The 10,547-nt window shown below is 40.5% G+C and overlaps 1 long non-coding RNA gene across 1 annotated transcript; it reads right to left on the bottom strand.

The window, feature by feature from the left end:
* Positions 1-4,495: 4,495 nt before the first annotated feature.
* On the bottom strand, positions 4,496-7,073 carry LOC310718321. The gene is made up of 3 exons (XR_014531098.1): positions 7,001-7,073; positions 6,007-6,159; positions 4,496-4,909 (listed from the first exon to the last, which is right to left on the bottom strand). It is a non-coding gene; the product is annotated as an uncharacterized lncRNA (long non-coding RNA).
* Positions 7,074-10,547: the final 3,474 nt, after the last annotated feature.

Here is a 10,547-nt window from a genome sequence, read left to right as displayed (position 1 = left end):
TGGGGTCTTGGTCCCCTGCCGTGAGTCCTGGAGGAAACGTGTTTTGTCGTAAAGAGTTCCTTTGATGTTCTTGTTGCCTCGGGCACCTACACGGCACAGACCCTGCACTCTCGGGCATCCATGCTGTGTTCTCGGGGAGGGCCGACCTTTTGGTCAGGATCAAGCTAAAGTCTTACAATACTTTAATATATTTTCATGAAATTATGATTATGAACATGAAATGTAATATTTTAATAAAAACAATCACATTTAAATTAAAATAAATATTTTTTTTAAACCATTCTTTGTCATCACGTTTTGCATTGAACTTTTGCACTTTTTAACGGCTTTTGGGTGAATCGAACAGTGGGTGATGCGAAAGGTCTTATATCTGGGCTATGTGATCTCAGAAGGCCAACGTAAGATATCGCAGGACCGAATACAGTGGCTGCGGCTCTGATGGACCTGACTGCGATGCTGAGAAAATGGTGCTGTCACATCCTTTAATACTGTACACCTCACATCAGGTAACAGCTATTTTACATAACCTCAACACACTAGATATGACAGCACGACGTAGATCTGGTTATGAAATTGCGCTCTTGGTGACAGAAAACTAAACCATTAGGCCTTCTTCTCAGCCGTATTCAGCTGTAGTAGCGCTGCGTGATCTGCTAGACTTTATTGACTTAGATGGTTTTGTTGACACACACGGTTGCCTTAAACACATTGAACAAGAGACCTCTTGTAGGCCTGATCTTTTAGATACGGCCCTGGAAGAGGGGAATTTCCTATATGTAGAAAGATCATGTTCAAACCCTCTGATGTGTATTTATGTGGATATGCGGTTGTAAGATTACCTGATGAAATAGTAAAAGCTAAATCATTACCATACACATCTGCACAAGCTGCAGAGTTGGTGGCCCTTACAAGTGCATGTCAGATGTCTGAAGGTAAAGTAGTGACTATATACACTGATTCTAAGTATGCTTATGGTGTTGTGCATGATTTTGCCTAAACACGGAAGCAAAGACACTTTAAAACAGCTGATGGAAAGCCTATAGCACATTTTAATCTCATAGGCGACCTCTTAAATGCTGTTCAACTCCCTGCCAAAGTGGCCATAGTTAAGTTTAAAGGACATGCCGCAGGTGATTCGGAGGAAATTTGTTAGTGGATAAAGTAGCCAAGGAAGTCAAGTCAAGTCAAGTTTATTTGTATAGCGCTTTTCACAACAGACATTGTCTCAAAGCAGCTTTACAGAAATCAACAGTCAAGGTGAATGGTGTGCATTTTTTCCTGATTGAGACTGTGGCAAGGAAAAACTCCCATAGATGTTATGAGTAAGAAACCTTGAGAGGAACCAGACTCAAAAGGGGAACCCATCCTCATTTGGGTGAAGCAGCAAACAACCAGTAAATTTGGACACAGTACATACAAATCCTGAGATCCCAATGATGACACATATCTCCAATATACCAGATATTGACCTAAAAAATACTTCAGAGTCAGCCATAAGGACATAAAGTAATGGGCATAAAATAATAATAAATATATTTATAATAATATAATTTATAATAATAAAAACAATGTAAATCAGATTCTGCTGGTATCATTAGAGATATGACTGCTCTGCCTAAACTAGCTTTAATAGTGTTGGTGAAGCCTGCATTGAAACAGGCTGAAATTGGACTGTTGTTCTCCTGGCAGTACTCACAGAAATGAGAATGACCCCATCTTCAACTACTAAACTGTCACCTTTTAAAATTCTAATTGGCCGGCCTTTCCCGACCCCATGGGTCAGGGGACGCACAGGCATTTCTGTCTTAGGTAACCTGGAAGTGATTGTGGACGACTACGTTTTTGCCCTAGTTGAAAATTTGAATTCTATTATTGCTGATGTCTCACTAACTCTTCCTCCGCCCACAGAAACTGTTCTAGCTGTAATTATCTAACTGATTATCACCCACAGTGGATACACGCAAGCAGGATCAAAACAGCACCCCCTTAATCTGTGCACTAATTGGTCTGTTGGCCTATGAAACCTACCTAAGTGAGTATTCAGGACTGAAATAGTTGAGAGCCCATAAATAGATCCTTTCTTTAAAGTAGAAAGGGGGCCACTGAGTGAGTCAGTGATCTGACTCACTCGACTGCTATGTTTAGCTTCTATAACAATTATAACAATAGCTTTTATAATTCTACAACAATATGTGCATAGTTGTAATTACATTTTGAATTTTCCTTATTCTCTTTGAACACATCATTCAGAGAGAAGAAACTGCTATGTACACCTGATAATACTGCTTATAGACATATTGAAAAGCACTGAGAAACAATTGTCTCATGATGTCTTAGAGAACATGAAATAACTGCTGACAAAGTTTTTTGAGAAGATTAGGAATTTATTTACCAAATAGGAAACAGCTTTAGATAATTAAGTTTCGTTTGGGCATGATAAAAATCTAACAAATATGCAAATGTTCATCACAACAACTGTTGTGACAAACAATGGATTGAAACAAATCTGACTTTCTTTAAAAAAAAATAAAAATAAAAATATTACATTTCATATTCAAAACCATAATTTCATAAAAAATATTAACTTTTTCATAAAAATATGTTATTGTGAAAATATAAATTTTTATATTCATAAGCATAATGTAATTAAAAACCAATAAAAAGTGCAAAACATAAACTAAAAACTTTCACATGACAAACCATGGTTTGACAAAATTATGACATTTTACATAAATATGCAATTAATTAATAAAATTTTAATTTTCATATACAGAAGCATATTTTCATGAAAAACAGTAAAAAAAAAGTGCAATAAGTGATTGGAAAAGAATTCATGATAGTCATGTTTGGCAAAAATAAGAAGTATGAAGTTTTGATATACATAGGAATAATTTAATAAAGAAATGTGATATGACAAATCAAGTTTTTGAAATGTATTGTGAAAAATATTACTTTTCATATTCATTAGCATAATTAAACTAAACACTATTACAAGTGCAACATTTCTACGCAAAAGTTGATATGAAAAACAATGGTTTGAAATTAATTACCTTTTTTTAATAAAAGATGGATTGTTTTTATTAAAATATATAATTTCCTATTCATAATCATAATTTCATAAAAACGTTAACCCTAACCATAAAATTATAAGTAATTGTGAAAATTTAAATCATATGATCATGGAAAACCTTTAAAAAAGAGCCATAACTGAATCAAAAACAAAAAAGTGACCATGCAAATCATGTTTTTAACAAAAAGATGACATTTTCATAAAAAAAGAGATAGTATGACAAGATATGAATTGTCATATTCATAAGCATCATTTAATGGAAAACAGTAAAAAAGTGCAATTTGTAAGCAAAAAACGTACATTATAACCATGGTTTGAGGGCGTAATCGATCTTGTCATGGAGTAGGACGTGGTTGTTAGAGGGCTCCGGTGGATTATTGTTATAATTGTTATAATTTCGAGCTTTTCACTTTTACTTTTGCTCTCAATCCCTCGGTTTACCCTCGTTGTTTGTATATTTAAATCTAGAGGTAGGTATGGTCTGGTAAAACTTCTAAGACCCGTAGCACAACTCAGTCACAGCTGCGGCCTGGTGCAACAGTTGCGGCCTCGCCTTCTCGTGATTCACCTCCGTGTGAAGGGCCCATCGTTTCACAGGCAGCTTCTAAGGAGGATATTGACTCATTAAAGTCGGAGCTGCTGTCCTCTCTGAAGTCCGAAATCATCGAGGTATTCAGGGCCCAGCTACGTGCATTGGAACGCACTTTGGGAAACGATTTACTGACAATAAAGTCGGAGCTGCAGGCGGTGAAGGCGCAGCTGTCCAGCGATAGAGCTGCGAATGAGGCTGCGGTGCGGGAACGAAAGGGCACCGTAGTTGAGATAGAGCGCTCACTTTCTGTTTGCACTGATGATATCGCTGTAATGAAACGAGACATACACCGTCTTACTGCTGAGTTCAATAAGCTGGAGACCAAATACGATGATCTGGAAGCTAGATCACGATGCAATAATGTCCGGATCATTGGTGTTCCTGAGGGTCCCAATAGCTCCACTGTCGCGAGTGTTGCCATGCTGTTGAAGGAGGCACTGAGCCTGGAGTAGAAGCCAGTTCTGGACAGGTCACATCGCACTCTACAGCCTATACCAAAGCCCGGTGAACGATCATGAGCCATTGTGGCCAAATTTCACTATCACAGCGAATGTCTGGATGTTTTACCCCAGACAACATTTTCATGTGGGCCCCATGCGGGTTTTTGATAGGCTGTCACTTGGGCCCTGCATGGGCAACCCAAATAGGGCTCAGAGAACTTTGTCCATCGGCTCCACATGGGCCCCATGTGTGTTTGCCCAGAGGGGCCATTGATGGGTCCATGGTGGGCTCTAAGTGGGACCCGTATAGGTGTTCTTTATATGGGCCTATTTGGGTCCCAAATAGGTGTTAAAAATGGAGAAAAACAGTGGGCTACAAAAAGGACCCTTATGGGGCCCACATGACTTAATCATGGGTCAACCCACAAATGGCCCCTTTATAGGGTTGTTGTGGGACCACAGTGGGTGAGATTTGAGTCCCATTTGTTAATTTTATCATTGATTTCTGTGGGTGAACTTAATGTGCTACTATGGAAAATCCACTGTCAAACCATTTTAAACCTCAGTTACAATGTAAAACTGTGCCTGATCAAACATAAAACTAATATTAGTTGATTTTATGTGCTGCTCTATGTTTAAAATTACATGGTTGAGTATTTGAACTGTGAAAAATAAATGACTTTAACTCAGAATGTGTAAATCACATTTAATTTAAATTAATTTAAATTAAAAACAGAAACAGGAATAACAGAATTATTGAGTAAAATAGTTCACTGGTGGGTCTATGCAGATTCCTCAGCTGCACACCTACAAAACAGTAAAGAAAGAAAAGACAAAAAAGGCAATTTAGTACATTTTAAAATACTACCATTCACAGAAGCATCTAAAAAAACATGCATCAATATAATTAAGACATATCCTAGAATCTCATCAGTGAATTGTTCCCACCTCTGCCTCGCACATTAATAACTTATGTTATTAAGTCATGGAATCCAGTCATGGAAACCAGTCATGGAATCCAAAACTTATGAATGAAACAATAAAAATATCAACCTTTCGTCTGAACTTGACTCTTAAACGGATATTTGGCCATTGCCAAAAGCCAGTGATTAGAACCATTGTTCATATTTATTCTGATCAGCTGAAAGTTGTCACACCTAGGATCACAGTGGCCCAAGAAAGGTTAATGCACTGTAACTGAAGAAAACATGTGCAATTAGAAAAAACGCCAGCAAATTGAAAAAACATCTTCATCAGTTAAACAACACGTGCTGCAAATCCTTACAACACAACTAATTAATTTGCACTGCAAATAGCACAGACCACAAAATAAATGTTTTATGGGGACCCCAACAAGTGACGAACCCGGGACTGCTTGTTCAATGTCTATTCATCAGTCGTGTTGTCGATGATCTGAAAGGTGAGTTTTTTGTTTATGGCTTTTTGTTCCAAAAGCCAAGGAATCATAAATAAACAATGATAAAATAAACAAACAACTCACCTTTCAGGTCTTCGACAACACCACTGACAAACAATAAGCAGTCCCAGACGGGTTTGTCACTTGTTGTGATGCCCTAAAAACATTTATTTTGTGATCGGTGCTATTTGGTTGTGTTGTGAGGATTTGCAGCATGTTTCTGTGTTTGGTTGCATTGTGGGGGTTTGCAGCACGTGTTGTCAAACTGATAAAGTTTTTTTGTTTTTTTTATTTGCTGGTGTTTTCTTAAGTTGCAGCATTTTGAGCTCTCTCAGCCACCGTATAGGATGCCTTGAGGATAAGAAATTTCTAAGATATTTTTTCATTTCAGGGTGGAGTATTCTCCTTAATTAAACAGAGGCAAAAACAGTGATTGGGATAAAATATTATTAATTGTGCAGCCCTAGCTATAGGTTATATGACTTACACTTCTGGCTGTACTGCCGTCCGATCATGGTCCTGCTGGGCTCTCAAAGAACGGTTGTTTTCTCTGTCTCTTGCATTTGTGAACCATTTACCAAGCGCTTTCTCCAGCTCTTTCTTACTTACAGTTTTCAGCAAAGGTTATGCTTCAGGCTACCTGTAAAGCAAAACAATTTATATAAAGTAGAGCATGCTACTGTATCAAGCAGGGCACAAACCCATTATTTGTATGTATAAAGCATGCAAGTTACATAAGCATAAGACTATCAGAACTAAAAAAAAAAAATAAAAAATAAAAAAGACTAAAAATCACAAGGTTGTAATCACCTTCTAATCCACCATTTGCCCAAACTGTTAAATGATTTGAGTAAATGATGTTAAAATTACACAATACCTTGCAAAAAGTTAAATGCATTAATATGGTGAATTTCAGGCTTTGTTTGTGATTAATGTCTAGAATAACTAGTGGGGCCTTGAACACAGATCGATTATTAAATTCGTACTGGTACACCTGGTATACTGGTACACTTTAGACCAGGGGTCACCAACCTTTTTGAAACTGAGAGCTACTTCTTGGGTACCGATTAATGTGAAGGGCTACCAGTTTGATACACACCGTTTTCAGTTTGATCTGAAATATCACATTTGCTCAATTTACCTTTAATTATATGTTATTATTCATAATTAATGATACTCATCTATGTGAAGACACTGATCATGTTAATAATTTCTCATAATAATTATCAACAATGATTTAACAAAGTAGGAAACAGCTATTTTTTTAGAAAAGGCCCGCGGGCTACTCATGTGGTCCTTGCGGGCACCATGTTGGTGACCCCTGCTTTAGACCGTGAATTTGAACTGACCACTGTAACATTAGTTTAAGTGACTTACTTATAACGATGTTTTGTCTTTAAAAAGCCTTATTGGAGCTAACACAGCAAGTGTTCGACTTGACTGCACAAACCCGAAGCAATTTTTATTTGACATAAAAATACCCTGAAAGCGATTCGGAAGAACACGGAGTTGTCTGCTCTCGAATTTGTCGGTCTGCACTGCACAGCTTCAAGTCAAACTCATCTCAGTTTGTGGTGTCTATGCGCATGCGTGAAGTCTCGGAGCCAAAAGCTGGTGGTTATAACACATGTTATAAAAGCTGGTAAAGAGAAAGATTACTCCACAGTGCTTTTACTGTTTCACCCTCCTGTTATCACGAGGACACTATATGGAGAAAACACGGGTGAAAATGGTTTAAAAAGTCGTTATTTCCACATTTTTTATGTTCAGTTTTCCACAGGTGTTTATCTCTGAGGTAAACCAGTTCAATCTTACCTTCGTTATATCGTGCCTGTAACTTTATTTATCACAAATATTTCAGAAGTATACTTCTTCTTCTTCTTCTTCTTTCGGCTGCTCCCATTAGGGGTCGCCACAGCGAATCATCCGTCTCCATACCACCCTGTCCTCTATATCTGCCTCTTTTACACCAACTACCTGCATGTCTTCCCTCACCACATCCATGAACCTCCTCCTTGGCCTTCCTCTTTTCCTCCTACCTGGTGGCTCCATCTTCAGCATTTTTCTACCAATATAATTCATGTCCCTTCTCTGCACATGTCCAAACCATCTCAATCTCGCCTCCCTCACCTTGTCACCAAAACATCCTACATGGGCTGTCCCTCTAATAAACTCATTTCTAATCTTGTCCATCCTCGTCACTCCCAACGAAAACCTCAACATCTTCAGCTCTGCTACCTCCAGCTCCACCTCCTGTCTTTTACTCAATGCCACTGTCTCTAATCCATACAACATCGCAGGTCTCACCACAGTCCTATAAACTTTCCCTTTCATTCTTGCAGATACTCTTCTATCACAAATCACTCCTGTCACTCTTCTCCACCCACTCCACCCTGCCTGCACTCTTTTCTTTACTTCCCTAACACACTCTCCATTACTTTGCACTGTTGACCCCAGGTACCTGAACTCCTCCACCTTCTCCACCTCTTTTCCCTGCAACCGCATCACTCCACTGCCCTCCCTCTCATTCACACACATGTACTCTGTCTTACTCCTACTGACTTTCATTCCCCTTCTCTCCAGCGCATATCTCCACCTCTCCAGGCTCTTCTCAACCTGCTCTCTACTCTCACCACAAATCACAATATCATCTGCAAACATCATAGTCCAGGGAGACTCCTGTCTGACCTCGTCTGTCAACCTGTCCATCACCACTGCAAACAGGAAAGGGCTCAGGGCCGATCCTTGATGCAGTCCAACCTTCACCCTGAACCAGTCTGTCGTACCTACTGCACACTTTACTGCCGTCACACTGTCCTCATACATGTCCTGCACCACCCTCACATACTTCTCTGACACACCTGACTTCCTCATGCAATACAACTCCTCTCTCGGCACCCTGTCGTACACTTTTTCTAAATCCACAAATACACAATGCAGCTCCTTCTGTCCTTCTCTATACTTCTCCATCAACATCCTCAAAGCAAATAAAGCATCTGTGGTGCTCTTTCTCGGCATGAAACCATACTGTTGCTCACAGATGGTCACCTCTTCTCTCAGCCTGGCTTCCACTACTCTTTCCCATAACTTCATGGTGTGACTAATCAACTTAATTCCCCTGTAGTTACTGCAGGTCTGCACATCTCCCTTATGCTTAAAGATCGGTACCAGCACACTCCTTCTCCATTCCTCAGGCATCCTCTCCCCTTCCAGAATCCTGTTAAACAATCTGGTTAAAAACTCCACTGCCATCTCTCCTAAACATCTCCACGCTTCTACCGGATGATTGGGCAACTACTGTCATCTGGTCCAACCGACTTTCCATTCTTCATCCTCTTAATCGCTACTCTCACTTCCTCCTTACTAATCCTATCTACATGCTGCTTCACCAACTCCACATCCTCCAACCTTCTCTCTCTCTGATTTTCCTCATTCATCAGCTGCTCAAAATACTCCCTCCATCTTCTCAACACACTCTCCTCACTAGTCAACACATTTCCCTCTCCATCCTTTATTGCTCTAAGTTGCAGTACATCCTTCCCAGCTCGGTCCCTCTGCTTGGCCAATCGGTATAAATCCTTTTCTCCTTCCTTAGTGTCCAACCTCTTATACAGTTCCTCATATGCCTTTTCCTTGGCTTTCGCCACATCCCTTTTAACCTGCTGCCGCATCTCCTTGTACTCCTGCCTACTTTTCTCATCACTCTGTCGATCCCACTTCTGTTTTGCCAACCTCTTTCCCCTAATGCTCTCCTGCACTTCCTCATTCCACCACCACGTCTCCTTGTCTTGCTTTCTATTTCCAGATGTCACACCAAGTACTTTTCTAGCTGCCTCCCTCATCACTCCTGCAGTAGTTGCCCAATCATCCGGCACCTCTTCACCACCACCAAGCCCCTGTCTGACCTCTTCCCTGAACCTCACACTACACTCTTCCTCCTTCAGTTTCCACCATCTTATTCTTCTTTTAAACCTTACATTCCTCCTCTTCTTCTTCGCCTCCAAAACCATCCTACAGACCACCATCCGATGCTGTCTAGCTACACTGTCCCCCGCCAACACCTTACAGTCTCCAATCTCCTTCAGGTTGCATCTCCTACACAGAAGATAATCCACCTGTGTGCACCTTCCTCCACTCTTATACGTCACCCTATGATCCTCCTTCTATTTAAAATACGTGTTCACCACTGCCATTTCCATCCTTTTAGCAAAATCTACCACCATCTGCCCTTGCACATTCCTCTCCTTAAAACCATACCTACCCATCACCTCCTTATCACCTCTGTTCCCTTCACCTACATGCCAATTAAAGTCTGCCCCAATCACCAATCGTTCTTTCCTAGGTACACCATCTACCACTTCATCTTATTCACTCCAGAATCTTTCTTTCTCCTCCATCTCACAGCCAACTTGTGGAGCATAGGCACTGATGACATTTATCATTATCCCTTCAACTTCCACCTTCACGATCATCACCCTATCAGAAACTCTCTTCACCTCCACTACACTCTTACTGTACTCTTCCTTCAGAATCACCCCTACACCATTTCTCTTCCCATCCACACCATGATAAAACAGTTTAAACCCACCTCCAATGTTCCTGGCCTTACTCCCTTTCCACTTGGTCTCCTGAACACACAACACATCTACCTTTCTCCTCTCCATCATATCAGCTATCTCTCTCCCTTTACCCGTCATAGTACCAACATTTGAAGTACCAACCCGAACCATCTACTCTCCTACACTGCTCCTTTTCCTGCTGTCTCTGTAGACGCCTTCCTCCTCTCCTTCTCCTCCTTCGGCCAACAGTAGCCCAATTTCCACCGGTACCCTGTCGGCTAACGATACCTGTGGCGGTCGTTGTTAACCCGGGCCTTGACCGATCCGGTATGAAATTCTCATTTGTGATCCGCATATTTGATTTGGCACATGTTTTACGCTGGATGCCCTTCCTAACGCAACCCTCCCCATTTACCCGGGCTTGGGACCGGCACTAAGAGTACACTGGCTTGTGCCCCCCTAATGGCTG

This window comes from Silurus aristotelis, assembly GCF_946808225.1.
Source record: "Silurus aristotelis genome assembly, chromosome: 23".
NCBI classification, from domain to species: domain Eukaryota; kingdom Metazoa; phylum Chordata; class Actinopteri; order Siluriformes; family Siluridae; genus Silurus; species Silurus aristotelis.
The sequence above is the reverse complement of the archived record's forward strand: the minus strand, read 5'-3'. Positions and strand labels throughout refer to the sequence as shown.